The sequence below is a fragment of the Ictidomys tridecemlineatus genome, chromosome Y (assembly GCF_052094955.1).
Source record: "Ictidomys tridecemlineatus isolate mIctTri1 chromosome Y, mIctTri1.hap1, whole genome shotgun sequence".
Taxonomy (NCBI): Eukaryota; Metazoa; Chordata; class Mammalia; order Rodentia; family Sciuridae; genus Ictidomys; species Ictidomys tridecemlineatus.
In genome coordinates, this window is record NC_135494.1 from 22,315,571 (window position 1) to 22,335,737 (window position 20,167).

Genomic DNA, 20,167 nt, shown 5'->3' on the forward strand with positions numbered 1-20,167 from the left:
TAATGTGTCTAGGTGTGGATCTCTTATGGTTTTGCACATTCGGCGTCCTGTAGGCTTCTAGGATTTGGGATTCTGTCTCATTCTTCAAGTCTGGGAAGTTTTCTCATATTATTTCATTGAATAGATTGTTTATTTTTTTGGTTTGGACCTCTATGCCTTCCTGTATCCCAATGACTCTTAAGTTTGGTCTTTTTATGTTATCCCATATTTCTTGGATGTTCTGCTCATGGTTTCTTAACAGTCTTGCTGGGCTGTCTATGTTCTTTTCAAGTTGAAATACTTTGTCTTCATTGTCTGATGTTCTATCTTCTAAGTGTTCTACTTTGCTGGTAGTATTCTCAATTGAGTTTTTAAGTTGGTTTATTGTTTCCTGCATTTCTAGGATTTCTATTTGTTTGTTTTTTATTACCTCTATCTCCCTGTGTAATTGATCTTTTGCTTCTTGGATTTGTTTATGTAATTCATTGTCAAAGTGATCTTTCATTGTCTGATTTTGCTATCTCATGTCTTCCTTGAGACTCCAGATCATCTGAAGCATGTAAATCTTGAATTCTTTATCTGACATTCCATCTGTTGTAGCTATTACTTCTTCTAGAGTTGAGTTGACCTGCATTGCTTGTGGTCCTTTCGTTCCTTGTCTTTTCATACTGCTCGCATTTCTTTCTGCTTGGTAAAACTGTTTGTTTTTGAAATTATCCCTCTATTTATTTATATTGCTCTTGTATAGTTGAAAAATCTCCCTTGCAGAGCAGGTAGTAGCTGTGATCCTCCTCCAATTGGGGTGATCTGTCTACCACGCTGGCGGGCCACTAGGTCTGCTCTGCCGGTTGGTCGCAGATCCACCTATCCTGCGGCACGTGGGGCAGCTCTGTCACTCTGCAGGTTGCTGGGCCTGACCTGCCGGTGGGTCGCAGGTCTACTTACCTTGCAGGTGCTGGGGGAGGGGGTGGTTCTGCCCCTCAGCAGGCCGCTGGGCCTGATATACCAGTGATCACAGTCCCACCTACCTTGCAGGCACTGGGGGAGGGAGCAGGCCTGCCCCTCAGCAGGCCGCTGGACCTGTTCTGCTGGTGGGTCACAGGTCCGCCTATCCTGCAGGCACGTGGGGCAGCTCTGTCTGGTCTTTTCATATTATCCCATAATTCTTGAATGTTGTGTTCATGGTTTCTTACCATCTTCACTGTGGTTAACTTTATTTTCAAGATTGTATACTTTGTCTTCATTGTCTGAAGTTCAGTGTTCTAAGTTATCTATTCTGTTGGAGATGCTTCCTATTGAGTTTTTAATGTGGTTTATTATTTCCTTCATTTCAATGATTTTTGTTTATTTTTTTTCCAGAACTTCTATCTCCCATTGAAGTAATCTTTTGCTTCTTATATTTGGTTATTTAGATCTTTGTCAAAAATATCTTTTGCTGCCTGTATTTGATCTCTTATTTAATATTTTAATTCATAGAACATTTTAATTATGTACCTCCTCAGCTCCTTCTCTATTATTTCTCCTGCTGTTGTGGTCATGGATTCCCATAATGTAGCATTTTTGTTTGGGGCACACTTTTCCCTTGGTTTCTCATGTTCATCTTCCCTTCCAGCTCTGTTTTTTCAAGGAGTCACATTATTTACTATGGAGGATTGTAGTGTCCCTAATTTCCTCCAATACCTCCCCTTTAAGGGGGAGATCAATATTCACAGATTCCAATACAAAAATTATGCAGCCTTAAACCAAATAGCTGCTATTAAGATGTTTCTGGCTTTGTAACAATATACAGAAATGGCAAGTTCAATCATTATCTACAACATAAACAATAGGTTTGCAAATAGGTCTACAATTTCCTGTGATGGACAAAGAACCAGGAGTGAAGTATAGATTGAGATGTTAAGAAGGTGGGAGATGAGGATATAGAGTTATTAGATCTTAGCAAGAGTTAAAGAGTAATGAAAAGAAGTTGAATAGTAGCAGGAGAAAAGAGAAAGTGTTTTGGGGGAGACAAGTTAGTGGGAAGACAGTAGAGGGAATACAAAACACAAAACATAAAAAATAAGAAATGAATAATGTAGAAATAGGAGATAAAAGAATATACAATAGAACTGTAATATAGTAATCAGACCTTCCAGATATCAGTAGCCTAATCTATGAAAAGTTTTTTGTTTTACAAATGTTGGGGATGTAAACGTGGGAGAAGAGAGAAAAGAGAAAAAAAATCTAAAAAGAAGATACAGGATTGTTTTGTTGGACTTCAGTAGTATCTTTTCTGCTTCTTTTCTCTTCTACAAGTTGGGGTTGTTTACTTGTGTCTCCACCCTCAGGATGGTGAAGGTTATTAGGGTGGGAGGGTTGGTCTTGGGATGGAGTTCCTGGAAATGGTGTAGCACTTGTCAATCCACATGGGAGACTGCACCCCAAGGATCTCGTCTTGGGCCCACCTGGAGACCTCACAATTCCTGGCCTCTAATTTAGTCTCTGGACTCTTTTTCATTTGCCCCTTTCTACTTCCCAATCAGAATCTCCTCTCTCCAGAGATCTTATGGGCTGTGCCCTGGGGACTGCTTCCCTGTTGTGGAGAGAGAGATGTTGAACAGAGCAGTACCAGGCTCTGTAAGCTATGGACCTGCTGTGTGGCTGCAAGCACTGTGCGGGGTTAGCAGCTGCTTGGGAGAGGGGAGATTTCGGGATTCTAGGTACCTTGATATTGCTTCTAGGCCCCAGCCTGTGTCCCAAGCTAGGAGTTGCCCTTATTAAAGATGGCATCAAATGTGTCCCAAGTTGGAGGCAACTGCTTTCAGAGATAGGGTGTTGGTTGTGTCTGGCCTGGTAGTGGCATTCGGTGGCATGTTCAGAGATCTAGATGTACTGGCAGCTATCTACAGACCCTGTCCAGTGTCCCCAGGTGCAGGCTACCACATGTATGGAGCTATGGCAGTGATTGTAGTGTTCCTATAGGGACACTGGGGGAGCCCACATTGATAATGGGAGTCTACACAGAAGTTATGGCTGAGGATCCTGTGGGACAGTTACCACCAGGTTTCCTGCATGAGTGGGGATCTAAGAGTCCTGTGTGGGTTGCTGATGGACCTGTAATTATTCTTACTCTATAAAACTGCATATTGAAAAGAGTTTTAAATGAGAAAAAAACAAAGGACAATAGATTACAAGCATTTAAATAAAAGTACTCTTACCTTGTCTTGCCGTGTATTCATTGTCTTCAATTAATCTTGCTAAATCAAAATCTGCTATTTTACACACAAGATTTTCTCCTACAAGAATATTAGCAGCTTGAAGATCTCGGTGAATATAGTTCATTCTTTCAATATATGCCATACCATCAGCAATCTTGGAAAGGAAAAAACAGATACATACAAAACATGATGCAGAAGGAACCAGGGAGAAGATAATTTTGGTTAATGTTTAATAGATCACTGGAAAATCATATATCTCAAAAGGAGATGACAGTAACAGGCATAGAACTTAGGAGCTAGTAGGTAAAATAGAAAACACTATAATAAAAAAGCAGGCTAAATCCAGCTTTTAAAAATTGGACACATCCCCAGCACAACCACCAAAAAACCCACCAAAAATCTAACACCTTTTTTGAGGGCACCACTTAGTGTATCTAGTAACCATTAGCAGCTAAATGTCCTAATGTCTTCCTGTGTCAGTAGTTGGGAGAAAAGATAAGTCACAGGGTTATTTAGAACTTTTGGATAAAAGTCTATCAAAGTTCGCATCAGGCACAGCCTAAGATGCCCTGTAAGCACAGGTGAAAAAAAGTAAATGAACTTGCTGCCTAACGTGGCCTGCAAACTCTTTTTATATTGCCCAAGAACTAAAAATGGTTTTTCTATTTTTAAAGAGTTGTAAAGAGGAGGAGGATGGGGTCTGACAGAGATTGTATATGGCTCCTAAAACCTAAAACATGTACCTGACTTAAAAAAAAAAAAAAGGTTCAGATACCCTAACACAGAGTATCTAGAATTTTGACCTCAAGGCCTGGAATATGCCAGTGTTATATGTATAGTTCCTCTGTATAAAGTTCCTCTAAACTGCCAGATTCTGTGGCCATGTGGAAGCTCACTGAGAAGTAAAAGCTGCATTACCAGTTATGTCAACTGAGTTCAATAAAGGCCCTTCGAACACCTATAATATATCTGAATAGAAACATTACACTTTAGTAAAACAAAAAATTCAGAAGAATTAAAAAAGATTTTTTTGGGGGGGGGTCCAGGGACTGAATCTAGGAGTGCATACTAACCATTGAGCTACAATCCCTAGACCCTTTTATTTTGAGATTGGGTTTCCCTAAGCTTTTGAGGTTGGCTTTAAACTTGTGATCTTCCTGCCTTGGCCTCCTGATTCAATGGGATTATGTGTGTACTACTCTGTCTGTCTAGCCTAAAGAGACTCATTCTTTTTTTTAATATATATTTTTTTGGTAAGGAGCATGATATTTAGATGTTTTTTACTTTTTTTTTAAGTTGTAGATGGACACAGTATCTTTATTTATTTATTTTTATGTGGTGCTTAGGATTGAACCCAGGGCCTTGCACGTGCTAGGCAAGCACTCTAACGTTGAGCCATAACCCCAGCTCAAAAGACTCATTCTTAACAGCATATTGCCATTTTAATTTTTGTTTAGGACCATAGTAAATAAAAAATTCAGCATACACTTTAGATTTCTAATATTTTCTTTGGAAGACTAATCATCCATTTTAATTTTCTTCCTTTTTTTTTTACTGGAGATTTAACCCAGGGCAATTTACCACTGAGCTACATTCCCTGAATCCTTTTAATTTATTCATTTTGAGACTGGGTCTCACTAAGTTTCTGAGAGGTTCACTTAATTGCTAAGGCTGACCTGGATCTTGTAATCTTCCTGCCTCGGCCTTGGGAGTTACTGAAATTACAGACATGAGCTACCATGCCCAGCCATTTTAATTTTCTCAGATTTATCTGTTGAAATATAAATAGATTTTGTATCTGTGAAAATGCTTTCTAAAGGGTCATAATATATGGGATAGCACTGAACTGGGAGTTCCATAGCTAGTTTTAATATGTTCTGCTATGAATAAGTTTTGAAAATTTTAAATCCCTCTGGTCTTTAGATACTATATTATTTGTAATACTAGGAGCTCATGCTAGATTATCTCCAACGTTCCTTTCTGTTTTAAAATACCTTTACTTTTCTACATAAACCATATTATTTAGGTAAGATTATTCTACATTTTAAATGTTAACTTTCAATTCAAGTTGATATATCTATATGCAAATACCTGAGCAGCCATATTGACCAGCTGTGGAAGCTTCAAATATTTTCCATCTTCTTCCTTAAGGAAATCTAATAAACTTCCTGTAAGAGACAGTGAAATATCCATGGAAAATAAGTAGATTTTACATTAAGATTGACATAAATATTCCTCTACCCCCAAATAACCAAACTCTAACAAAATTTCTCAACTTTTTTTTTTAAAAAGTTTCTTTTGTAGTTTTGAAATTTCTGAATAATTACCTCAAAGATTCTAGAAAAGACCCCTAAACTGAAATTTATTCTCTTTATAACACATGAAAAAAAGGAAAAATGTACCATTTTCCATTTCCCTACAGAAAATGTCATCAAATTGGTGTCATTCTTTCCTGCTTTGATCAAGATTCTAAGTTTTATATCCCAAAATATATTTTTTAAAAAATACTTTTTCGGTTGTTGATGGACTTTATTTTATTTATTTTTATGTGGTTCTGAGGATCGAACCCAAAGCCTCACATGTACCAGGCAAACACTCTATCACTGAGCCACAGCCACAGCCCTCAAAAAAATATAACATTTTAAATCAATATGATTCAAGAATTCAGATATGGTTATAACTAAATGAGCTTCTGTGGAAGTGCTGGCTTGACCAATGTCTCTTAATTTTAGCAGAAATTATAATGAAAAAGCAAAATACTATGAATACAGCAAAGAGAAAAGCCAGGAAGAAATGTCTATTTGTTGCCTCTCTCTATCACTAGTTAAAAACATACACATGCTTCAATTTAATAAAGAGAAACCATCAGACAAATTCAAACTAAGATTTATTTTATAAAACATAAAATTGGATTGTTTTCTTAAACAACAATGCTGTGAAACAGAAAGTCAGAAGAATGGCTCCAAGCTCAAAGAGACAAAGAGAAATTACAACTGATGTAACAAATGGCCAGGAGATAGGGAAAAGAAATTCCAAGTAATGGAAGCAAGGAATGAAAAAAATCTATCTGTCCAAAACAGTGGGTTTACACTGGAGCACATAAGGCAATGAGTCTGGATGTATTATAGGGGCCAACTGCTAAGTTAAAAACCAAAATGGGGAATTTCTGAGTTTCAAAACTAGAAAGGACTTTTGTTATCTTGTATTCTTAACCTCTTACCTAGAAATAATCCTAAACTAGATATCTGACAACACAGAATTCTAACATGTTCTCAAAATTAAATAATTTTTAAAGTAATACAGAGATAAGTGAACCATTAGCTTTACTTCCATTATATTTCTTTTGTTAGCAATGTCTTGATTTAAATTTCTTCCTTATCCCTTTCTCCTTTGTATTCTAGTTAAACCAGAGTACTCTTTGAAAAGGAAGCTGTTTACAGTAGAAACTCTTCCCAAAGAGAGCCATGAATTATTGGGTTTAGGTATGTTTTGACTATCAATTAACAGGCTATGTCAGTTTGTTTCAGTCCCTTTTGAGAAAAAAAAAATTCCTATAGTAAATATGTGTCTTGTTGTTGCCCTTGTTACCACTAGAGGGAACTATAACATTGGACAAGGTAGACTATAGAGAGGGTAACATAACCTGTGCAGTTATTTAGTTTGATTCAAGAGAGTAAAAAAATAAAATAACTTAAAAAATAGATCAAGGGCTGGGGTTATGGCTTAGTGGTAGAGTGCTTGCTAGCACATGTGAGGCACTTTGTTCGATCCTCAGCACCACACGAACATACATAAATAAAATAAAAATATTGTGTCCATCTACAACTTAAAAGAAAAAAAAAGATCAAATTCAAATGGGTAAAAATTGAGCCAGTAAGCATACTTGCAGATTTACTCGTCCTTCTTCTAAAGCATCAGTAGCCTAGGGATGAAGAGGAAAGAACATCAACTTTCTTTTCTCTTTTTCTTGGCCATAACTAGCTCTGTTACAGAAGATCTCACCTTGTGGTCTGTGTTTGAAAGATGGAGAAACTGCAGTTGACAGTAGTGGAGAAAAGAAGTTTCTAGGAGTCCTGAGTATACAGACTGTGTTTACATTAAAACAAATTTCCTTTAATTTTACCTTTTTTCTTTGCTTCAGTACTACATGAATATCATTCTGATTTTCTCATTTTAACTCAGTTTGTATATTTTGTTGTATATTTTGTTTTTTTCTTCAGTCAAATCTACTTTCATTTATTTTTATGTGGTGCTGAGTGTCCATCTACAACTAAAAAACATATTTAAAAATAAAACACCTACTTTCAAAATAAATTCAAACTGCCTAGGCATCCTTTAAAACTTTGTAAATCCTCCGGAATAACAGGAATTAACCACTATTTCATTAACAAAGTGTCACATTTTTTTGGGCATGATGGCACATACCTGTAATCCTAGCAATTTGGGAGGCTAAGACAGGAGGATGGCAAATTCAAGGCCAGCCTGGACAACCTAGTGAAACCCTGTTTCAATTAAAAAAAAAAAAGAGAGAGAGACAGACAGAGAAAGAAAGAAAATTTTTAAAAAAGTGTGTGTGTGGGGGGGTGCTGGTAATATAACTCTAGTGGTAGAGCATTCCCGAGTTCAATCCCCAGACTAGCAAACAACAAAAACAAAACCAAAATGTCCCATTTCTCTTTTCAAATGCTTCCAAAAATAATCATAAATTAGAAAGTACTATGCAATAAGACTCCATTTTTATAAAAACTGAAATGAATGATTCTTTTGTAAAGAAGTTACCAACATGAATATTCCAAAAGATACTAATATACACTTACCTTTTGACATAAATTCAGTGATAATGTAAATTGGTTCTTCAGAAACAACAGCATAGAGTGGAACAAGTTTATCTATCATGTCTTAATTTTTTTCATTATCTGAGCTTCTTGAAGAAAAGCTTCTGGCATCATTGTACCTGGTTTTAGTGTTTTGATTGCTACTTTTGTGGTTCCATTCCATGTTCCTAGAGAAACAATACCTCTTACTATTTTAATCAATATTTTAAGGGATTTTAGAACAAATTTCAATGAATAGCAATTATATTACATATTTAATATTATATATATATATATATATATATATATATATATATATATTTGTAATAAAATTGCGGCACTTTAATCTGTGGCTAAAAATTGACAAAAACCAAAAATTCAGGCTTCTTACCCATCCACACTTCACCAAAACATCCTTGTCCTAGTTTAACCTCTAGTCGCAAAGATTCTTGAGGGATTTCCCAAGCATCCTTTGCTAGACCTTGAGTCTGGGGTTTCACAGTTGGACACACGGTTGTTAACTAGTGGCATAAACCATCAGCATGTTCTAGATAAATGAATAAAACTACAATGTAAAATGAATTATGTATAAAAATTAAGCTACAGAGTATATAAATGCTTAAAAAGGGCTCATAAATTATAGAAAAACTGTCATAAGTTTTTCTCTAAAAACAAAAAGGAAGTTGTTTACAAGAAGTAAAAAAAAACCCACATATAAGAAGTGAAACATTTTGTTAAATATATTTTTATGTTATTGTTTACTGAATACTTATGCTCTAGCTATTATGTTAATTTGGCTCTTTATAAATTGCTCATAAAAATGAGGCTTGGAAAATTTAGGAAACTTTCTCAAGGTCCCACAGTTAATAAGTGATGGGATTCAAAGCCAGGTCTGTCTACCTCCAAATTTCTGATTTAATAAATGGGATTTATTTGATCCCTAAGAGAATGCTTTTATTAATTGTTATTTCTTTTTTGTTGTTGTTTTTTTCCTGGAGATTGAACCCAGCACTTTACCACTGAGTCACATCCCTAGCCCTTTTATATTCTGAAACAAGATCTTGCTAAATTGCTTAAGGCCATAATAAATTGCTGAGGGTGGCTTTAAACCAGCAATCCTCCTGCCTCAGCCTCCCAAGCCATGGGGATTACAGTTATGCACACCACTGTTCCCAGCAGGAAAAAATTCACTTAGTTAACTGAATTTTGAATAAGAGAGCCACAATGTAAGGAACTTTAGATTTATAATGGCTTGATCTGTGCATCTTTCTCATACAGTCTTTCTTATTGTAAATGAGACATGTTTCCTCCCATTCTCATCAAGAATGGTTACCAACCATACAAATTTTCTATTCTAGCAAGGGCAATTATGTGTTGGCACTGCTTGGTAACATATTTGATTGATGTCAAGACTGCTGATTGACTTGGTAGACTCAGTTTATAGTTACCTGTCATTGAAGAAGATATTACCATGGAAACTTTCCCTCCTCCAGTACTAATAATTTAAAGACTTAGATGCATTTACATAATGAATTGATAATGAAAAATTCTGAGACATAAGACTCCACAGTTGAATATTTCCAAAATCTTTGAAAGACAAGAATATCTATAGTTGCCACAGGTTAATCTTCTAAGAAAAATATACCTTCAGACCATATTTTATTGGGTTTATATTCTAGGAAATCTTAGGAGATCAGCCACTGAAGGGGAAGGTAATCCAAGAGGATATGTGATACAGCTTTTTGTGTCAAAGTGTTTAGCTTTAGCTACTTACCTGTGTTTATAAATAAAATATTTGCTTTTATGTTTTTCATTTATTTCCATAATATATTTTGGGGGAGGGGGTACTGGGCATTGAATTCAGGGACACTCAACCACTGAGACACACCATATTTTGTATTTTATTTAGAGACAGGGTCTCACTGAGTTGTTTAATGCCTTGCTTTTGGCTGAGGCTGGCTTTGGACCCACTCTCCTCCTGGTCTCAGTCTCTGGAACTGCTGGGATTTAAGGCATGTGCCACTGTACCCAGCCTCAAAATGTATTTGTACATTATGAAATGGAACTCCACTGTAAAAATTATGCTTGTAAGATATAAAAATTTCAACAACAGTCTAATTTTAGCACACTATCCAATAACCCAATTCAGATACTAAGAACTACCTGTTCTCATTTTAAAACTAGAATACTAACATACACTGGGCACATACTGTGTATAAAGTAGTAGTATGCTAACCCTTAAGAGAGATGAGGACATGAATTTTGTTCTCATACAACAGAGCATGAGGAAATAATTTTTAGCTGTGTAGTGTTTCACCAAATTCTGCAGAGTGTCAAATTGTGCTCTGGTTGTTATATAGTAACCATCATTGTCAAGTTTTCTAATTTTGTAGTGTTTCACATTGTCACCCCTTACTTCATCCCAATCATGAATAGAGAGGAAATAAGCACCTGGGAGGAAGAAAATAAATGCTTATTATCTCTTTCTTAAAATACTGGACAAACAAAATTTTATATTAATATAATAGTAATCATACCTTTAGTGGTTTCACTTTCTCTTACTAAGAATATACCTCGTTGATTGCCAGGATTCAAAAGTAATCTTTCAGCATCTTTTCTCCCCATTTTGCCAAAATACCATCTAGAAAAAAAATATTAATGATGTTTTGAGTTGGGAAGGTTTGAAGGTCAGAAAAATTATATTCATAAATAAATAAGAGTGAAATAGGATAGGAGAGCTGACAAAGAATAGCTACAGAACATGCTTAGGATATAGTAAAACATAAATTTTTATTTATTAAATAAGAATTTACAAATATCACTGTTAAAATATCTGATAGTATTTCCATGTACTGACTACTCAACATGTCACTGGAACTCTACCTGGCAGTCATGGAAACAGCAAATGAAGAAAGACAGAATAACAGATCTTTTCTGTCAGTGACACATACAGGTAGGAAGAACAGAAGTTGTTCTCTGATAACATGTGATCACCTGTATTGATAAGATCTAAGTATATAATATTCAAATTATGAGGAACTCTAATTTCATATGAGTTTGATTTAATAAAGTTTAATGAATAAAAATGACAATCTTTGCTATGAAAAGACTCACAGAACAGTGAAGAAGGCAAAAGAACAAAAGTAACAAATGTTATAGTAAAAATAGTAATTGAGGCAAATGTTAATAAAACAAACAAGTATTGATAACCCCTAGCTATATGCAAGATGCTGTGTTAACTGTTGTAATATGAAAAAGAGGTTATTATTTATGGATTCCAGAACAACTAGTTGGACCAAAAAAGTAATATGTTATTGAAATTGACTTCTAACATTTTAGAAGTTGTAAGAATAGTACACAGAACTCCCAAGTTCCCCAGCTGTTAATATTTTACTTTGTTATATTCTTTATTTCCCACCTTCCTTTATATGTTGGGTGCATGTGTTTACATCTTTTTTCCCCTTTGAACTGACTGAATGTTGCCAAAATGCTGAATCATTACCCTAAATACTTCAGTGTATGCTTTGTAGAACACAAGGATACTGTCCTACATAACCACAATGCAAATACCTAAATCAAGTAGTTAAACACTGAAACAATCTCCTCTCTGAGGTAAATTTTGAAGAAAGTCTGCAGAATATGAAAAGGACTAGATAATTTTAAAAACTAAGTGGAAAACTAAAGGAAAAAGACAAGGCATAAAAATATGATTAAGATTTACTCAGGATACCAATCTAAGCAGAAGCTACAGCATTAATTATGAATTCTCAAGTAACATCTATTAATGATACATTAGCTGTATTAAGACTGGTATGTAATTGTGTGTGTGTAAAATTGTGGCTAAGTAGAATGTGCATTAAAACATTTTAAAAATCAAAATAATCAATAAAATATGAAGTACTGCCATACTCTTCTGCCTGAATGGAATCTGCAGGCGCTACATAATTGCTAGGGATGAAACCATTCTTTCCTGTAGCAATTGATCTTGCTTCCCACCAGTCTCCTTCCCTGAAACACATAAAACAACAATTACTACAACGTATAATATATTGCATTTTCTTATTTCAAGTAAATGAAAGATATAACTTCCATTTTTCTACTTATGCATTCACTTGATCAAGAATTAAACTCAACATTGTAAAAGAACAACATTTTAAAAATAAGTTAAATGAATTAAAGAAATTAAGACTAAGCAAAAGTATAATTACATACTACTACAATAAATCAACAACAAAAGCCCCAAACACCATACACTAAAAATTCAATTATAGTATCTTTTATTCCTCTTCACAATTCTTTCAACCTAAGACAATAAACTATACTGAACTAAGTAGTTTTGAATAAACTTTCAAATTATTCATCTTTGTCTGAATTTCTTAAGAGCTTGAGATAATTTGCTTACCATAATACTCCCCAATTTAAGGTACAAACTTAGTGGTTTTTAATATATTCATAGAGCTGTATAGCCATTTCATAATAAATTTTAGAATATTTTTTACTACCACAAAAGAACCCCAATACTTATGAGTAATCACCTCCAACCCCTTCCACTATTGGCAACCACTTAACTGCTGTCCATCTCTATGGATATGAATATTGTGGGCATTTCATATAAATGGAATGATTTATGTGGTCTTTTGTGACTGGCTTTTCATTCAGCATATATTTTTTTCAAGGTTAATCTATGTTTTAGCACATATCAATAGTTCTTTGTTGTTGTTGAATGCTTTTCTTTTTAACAGTACACAAAATTATAATGTTCTTGTTTTAGTCATTTTAGAAAAAAAAATTATGAGGCCTGAGCACTCCTTATAGAAAAGCAATTACAAATAAACAATAATAAAAAGCTCAATTTCTAGAAAAATGTTATCTAAAAATAATTCAATATACACAAATTAAGTCATAATTCAGAATATGAGAACTATATGGTTTGTGGTATAAAAACCTTGACTGTTACAAAAGTAATATGAAAAGAACAAATATTAGTCTCTAATAAGGATGATGTACATGACATTCACTACTTAAAATTAAGTGTAGGGATAGGGTTGTGGCTCAGTGGCAGAGTGCTTGCGTAGCATGTGTGAGGCACCATTGACCAAAAAAAAAAATTTAAAAAAAAAAGATTAAATGTATTTTTTATACCAAAATTTTAAAAATATTCATTGATTTTGCTCTCAAAAACTGAAATGGAAAGCCCTTTGGTAATTCAAACATTTACAAACTCGTACATTTGGTTTTTGGTTTTCTAGTACGTTAATTATTTTGAAACATACAAATAGAATTGTATTTGATCCTGATAAGCAATCATGATTCATATGAACCGAATACCTACTGAGTGATAGATGCCACTCAGGATGTGTGGAAAAAAGGTAAAAAGACAGTCCTTAAATTTAAATAACTCAGTCTAGAGTGGGGTTTTGCAGCCTCAATAATACTGACATTTTGGATTTGATAAATCTTTGCTGCATGCATAGTAGGATGTTTACCAATATCACTGGCCTCTACTTCGTAGATGACAGTAGCAACACCCTGATGACAACCAAAAATATTTCCAGCCATTGCCAAATATCTCCCAGGTAATTTTGCCCCAGGTTGAGAACTACTAACCTAAAAGAATGACAAGCTAAGTGACAAATTAAAAGTTCCCTGGGAGCTGGGACTGAAGTCTGCATAAGGTGCTATGTTAATACCTAATAGAAACAATATAGCAGGACATGGGTTGTAGAGCATAAATGTTAGAACACTTGTCTAATATACAGGAGGCCCTGGGTTCAATCCCCAGCACAAAGGAAGCGACAGAAAAAGGGAGAGAAGGAGGAGAATGGAGAAACAGTCACTCCAGAAAAAAGTAGTATGTGTGAAGGCATGGAAAGGGCAAGAAACTCTAGTGTACTTAGAAAATTCCACCTACTACAGTATGGCTGATTGGTAGAGTTAAAAAGGATTTGAAGAAACACATAATAAATCCTGAGGGAACGATGGCTATTCATGTTTTTTTTTTTTTTTTGACTTGCTTTAAAGCAAGTCAGTCATGATCGTATTTTACATTCTAGAACAATAACTGGTAACAGATGGAAACAAGGATAGAGGGAAACCTGACTGGAATCAAAGGGACTATAAGTATATATTTCAAGAAGTTATAAGTGATTGTTATGCTTGCTAATGAAATTATGGGCTGGTTTTCCAAAACAAGGATCAAATTTTCTATGTGGATCACTAAATGACAGAAAGTCTTGAGAGTTACATAAGGAAAAAGCAACTTAATTTAGTCCATTTGGGAGTACAAAAGTTCCTTATTCAACTTTTTGGCTTTGTTTTTTAGAAAAAAGAAAAGATCTTTAAATCATCTGGATACTTAAATAGGAACAAAGAATTTTCTTTATAAAAGATTTTTAAAGTAATATATTTGCATATGCCCCCTCAGTAACTCTTCATTTAAAAAAAAATTTTTTATTAGCTACAACTCTTCATTCTTAAATCTCTACTCTTTATGGCTGAACCACAGCAGCACAATTTGTAGAAGTAGTAACTTCTATAGGCAGTATTATGTCACGTGTCTCAAGGAACTAAATCTATCCAGCACAGAGGTCAGAGATTCATACCCTGTCATGCTTATCTCCAGATCATAAACTAGCTTATAAGTTTCAATGTAAAGAACAAGAGTCTGTCTGTATTTCTCCCTCTCAGAATACTCAACACTTATGTATTGTTAATTATTTGAAATCTTTCACCCTTCTTAAATGAAAGATCTTCTGTAGTTCTAGCTTCATAATCATATAAGGCCACAAATATAGTAACACCACCTAGCAAAGGAAAAAAAGACCAAGGTAAATTATATAGATAAAATGAAACAAAAGAGAAATAAAAAAATATTGCCAGCAAAAATCTTATTTTTTCTCTCTAGTTTTCAAAATCTATTTTTAGACAATTGGGGCTTCTAAAAGTTGGGGCTCTAAGCAGCTGGAGTTTAAATAATGAGATGTTCTCTTAAGACCTTCCACAAAATCACTGTAGTTTACATATTCTAAAACTCTATAGACTCGGAAAAAAATTTAATTTTGATTCTGAACCAATGCCTCTGGCTTGAAAAGACAGTCAAATTTCGAACCAATTCTTTGGAAGGAAGAACACTACTGGAGCACTATAGACTACTGACATTAATCTTCTCAACTTCTTATAAACAACAGGTGAACATTTACATCCATAATCATTAATACTAAACACTAGGGTTTTAGTAAGATTAACTTACTATATACTTACCTTAAAAATAAAACTGTTGGGTTTGTCGTGGAAGTTTAATGGCATGGCCGATATGAATTATAAAGTATAAATTCCAAAAATAACTCATATTTAGCAACATGTGCAGATGCTTAAGAGAAGAGCGCACTGAACAGCCAAACTATTATATGTAAGCAAAACAAATAACAATAGAACAAATGTATACAATATGCATGACTTGTCAGTGCTTAAAATTATTTCAGACAGGTATTCTGGCTAAACTTCCCATAATATATAATTCGTTTTTATTGTATATATTTATCACATATGACACAATGTTTTGAAACATGAATACACTGTGAAATGGTTAAATCAAGTTAATTCACATATGCATTGCTTCACATATTTCTTTTTTTTTGGTGAGAAAACTTAAAATTTCTCAGCAAATTTGAAGACTACAATACGTTGTTATTAGCTATGGTCACTAGATTGTACTATAGATTTGAACTTATTCTTTTTTAATTTTTTTTTCAGTGCTAGAGATCAAGCAAGGCATCGCACAAGCAAGGGCATCGCACAAGCAAGGGCATCGCACAAGAAAGGCAAATGCTCTATCACTGAGCTCTCTTCCAACATATTCTTAATTTCAATATGTATATATTTTACTCAATGTAATTCCGCTGACTTGGCAAATATCAATGGTTAGTTTACATGCATCCATCAATAGATTTTTTTTAATGGTAGGAAGAAAGGCAGTTAGTAAAATTACAGACTAAGTAAAAATATGAAATGTAGAAAACAGTATAAAACGTACTGTCTCTAAATACAAAATGTAAAAAGCAGTATAAAATCTACTGTCTCTAAATATAAAATAATAGCAAACCAAAGTTCATTCATCTGGCTTCTATCCCAAGTTTTAGTCATGTACCAACTGCTTTTTGACATCACTACTAAATGTGTAATAACCATTTAAAACATGTACAAAATGAAGCTCTTGATTTTTCTTCTCTAACCTGTATTTACCCAAATCCTCTCTATTTAAGCAAATAGCACTAGAATCAAGTCAGGTAATAACTTGAGCCAATTCTACTACTAATACTACCAGTTTTACATCTATAATATTTCATTTATCTATTTTCCATTTCCACTGCTGCCCCCTAAATCCCAATCCATGTCATTTCTTACTGGGACTGCTGGGGCTATGAGTACTGGCTAATTAATCTACTTCTCCACAGAGCAGCAAGAATGATTTTTTTTAAAAGGGAATTCCATTATGCAAAATCCTTTACATATAATCTTGATGAGCTTCTTCCCAGCTTCAGAAAAAATCCAAACTCCTTACTAGAGTCTATGTAGTACTAAGTAATAGTGGTATCCTAACATCAATATCACATCATACAACTCTCCTCTCTGCCTACATTGTTCTTCCCACCAGTTCTTAAAAACTTTCCAGTCCATTTGTTTCTCTTGAACTTTGTGTTTGTTATTCCCTCTTCCTAGAAATTCTGCTCTTTCCTGAGGTCTGCAGATAGTTCATTCTCATTAAACAAATATCAGTTAAAATGATTTCTTCTCAAGGAGGCTTTCCCTGATCAACTACAGGATCATTACCAATTATTCTTGCTAGTTCCTTCATAGAATTAAGAAATACTGATCTCAACTTATTTAGTTGTTTGTTCACTAATTATTGTTCAATCAACATTATTAGGTAAACTCTATCAGGAGAGAAGCCTTGTTTGTCTTGCCCATCTCTTATACCTATATGCAAAGACACTCTGTTTTTTACAAGAGTTAATAAGTGAACATCTTTGAATGGGGTATTTCATATGAATAAATACTTTTTCTTTTTCTTCAGTACTGGAGATTGTGCCCAGATTGTAGTTCTACCACTAAGCTACATCCCCAGTCATAGCCCTTTTTTATTTTGAAAAAAGGTCTCTGTAAATTGCCATAGTTGGCCTCAAACTTGTGATCTTCCTGCCGCAGCCTACACAGTTGTTTGGATTACAGGTGTGCACCACCATGTCCACTCTGCACATCAATAAAAATTTAAAGTAACTAAAGTATGTCTTTTAAGTATTAAAATTTATTTTAATCATTTTGAATTAGTAACTTTCAAAAACATATAATCCTGAAAATAAGTTAAACTTTTTACTAATGACAGAAATATCATCATGGCCATAGATTATTGAAATATTTGCAGTCAGAACGCTGGAATTAGGACTGTGATTGTGGTGATGTCCAATATTCTCCAAATGTTGTCTAACAGAATCAGTGTATGGCAGTCCTCACTATTATTGGTTCAGAGGTGAACAAACTGAGGAGACAAATTTATAATCCATGCTTGTGACAGAGATTTCTCCTTTGCCCCCACAGGCTGTTAATAAGGACATATGTTAGGGCTAGGGTTGTGGCTCAGTGGCAGAGTGCTCACCTAGCATGCATAAGGCAGAGGTTTGATCCTCAGCACCACATAAAAACAAAATAATGTGTCCACATAAAACTAAAAGATACATAAATAAATAAATAAATATATTTTTTAAAAAAATAAGGACATATGTTACTCCATTTGATGCTGGTAGCTGTTTATGCCTAAGGATAAAAAGGAAACAGATGAAATAAACCCAAATCCTGTTGATATCATGGAACTGCCACACAAATGAATCTTGAAGTTCATCTTCTTTGCTTTAGCTACCTGTGCTTTGTTATTTCAAGGGAAAAGCATCCTGATGCGGGAGCCCTCATGTAATGTAAGAGCTCATTTTCTCTTTTTCAAGTTTTTAAAATCTACTTTTTTAGGGCATTCTGTATCCATGGAAGATTGTCAACTATCTCTTCTTGCTGTTCTCTGAAAAGATATGATAATGTAAAAATGGGAGTCCTGCAGTATGACACTGAATCCAAGCTCTTATGCTTATAATCTCTGGGGGAAAATTTTTTCTGAGCCTCAGGATTTTTCTTTTATAAGTCATAGTATCTGATAGAAATACTGCATTATCGTGACTGTAATGCCAAATAATTAACACTTATTAAGTAACTACTGGATTACTTTAATACTAGTTAGCACTTTCTAATCCTGAGAAGTTATAAGATTCTTGGAAGAGGAATGTATGTTTTTAATCTTCATTTTCCCAGTGCCTGCCACATATTAATTGCTTAATAATTACTGGTAAATTAATGAAATAATTAAAAGTATTACCCTATCAAACTGTCACCAAATTTCCCAGAACCATATATATATATTGACTTTAATTTTTATGTTAGATATTGAATTTTCACATATACAATTTTTAAAAGTCCTCCAGTAAGATATTTTTCTTAGCAAATAGACCATAAGTATGTACTGCCCAAGGTTATGTTCTCAAACAGGCAACATAATTATCCATTTAAATTTCACCTGTTAAACCAGTAGGATATGAACTTGGCACCACTGAGAATGAGGAAGATGCTCCTCCAAAAGGAGTCACCCCTGAGGATCCTCCAAATGGTGTTATGGAAAGATTGCTAAAATTAACCGAAGTTCCTTTTGCTGAAGATGATGGTGCCACTGCAGTGTGCTCTGCTCCATAATGGCTGACACTTGTACTGACAGGCTCTGGAGTGTTTTCAGTTCTATATTTAATAGCTGGACTTTTGTTTTCTTTACTTTTAATGCAGCCCATTATCAAATCTACAGAGGAAACAGGCAAGTATTTTGAGAAATAGTTAATATACATCATACTTTAAAAAAATACAATGGAAAATATGACTTTAAATAAAGCATCCTCCCATCCTTGCTACCCAGAAAAAAAGCAGTATTAAATTATGTCCCATTATTCTATATATGACAACTATAAAAACTTAAATTGAGCAGCAAATAAACTACAAATAGTAACTTTAAAGGTAATTCTTTTTAAAAAACAGTAATTCTTAGTTGTAGTTTTTCCCATCCTATAACATTCAGAAGAAAGCAGGTGAATGATGACTGCCTGGTAAATTCTGAAAGAGTGAACATTCATAACTTCAGTTATGTAATATTAATTCAAAATATAGCTGTAAATATTAAAATATAAGCAGTCTCAGAAACTCACAGTTGAAGGGTTTTCAGATCACTACTTTAAGTGGACACATTCTAAAGATGTGACAATTGAATACACACATCAAAACAAGATGGGTCTGGAAATTTAAGTATATACTGAATTTAAATATATACTGAAAACTATGAAGGAATTATAAACTAAACAATAAAAGGCAATTGCTGGGGCTAGCATTGTAGCTCAGTAGTAGAGTGTGCGCCCATCACATGTGAGGCACTTCTTCCAATCCTCAGCACCACATAAAAATGAAATAAAGATATTGTGTCCACCTACAACTTAAAAAAAAAAAAGGCAATTGCTGCCGGGCAAGTGGTGCACATCTGTAATCCCAGTGGCTTACAAGGGTGAGGTAAGAAGATCATGAGTTAAAAGCCAGCCTCAGCAATAGGCACTAAGTAACTCAGTGAGACCCTGTCTCTAAATTCTAAATACAACAGTTACTAATATGGCATTATGTAAAAATGTGGATGTGTAACCGATGTGATTCTGCAATCTTTGTAATGTTTTGAACAACCAATAAAAAAATAAAAATAAAAATACAGGGCTGGGGATGTGGCTCAGCGGTTGAGTGCCCCCGAGTACCCCCCCCACAAAAAAAGGCAACTGCTACTAAAATAAAAGTATTAGGAAACATCATCATTTAATGACCCATATGAGAAAAAAGCAAAATAAGAAAAATGGAGCAGTAAATTATGAAAGGAAAAATGAGTTAGTTGATATGCAGAATAAATAAGTGTAGATGATAAGCTGAATATGGGGAGAGAAAACACAAAGAAAAAAGTGGTCATTTATTCATCTTAGTATTTATAGTATTTATTGACACTTAGTTTTTATACATGTGTAATGAATGACTTCAAAGTTTGTAGTTTCAATCAAGTGGAAA

General features: G+C 34.2%; 1 pseudogene; it reads right to left on the reverse strand.

The window, feature by feature from the left end:
* Positions 1 to 1,779: 1,779 nt before the first annotated feature.
* Positions 1,780 to 18,878, reverse strand: LOC144371891 (tyrosine-protein kinase Yes-like; annotated as a pseudogene).
* Between the last annotated feature and the right edge of the window lie 1,289 nt (positions 18,879 to 20,167).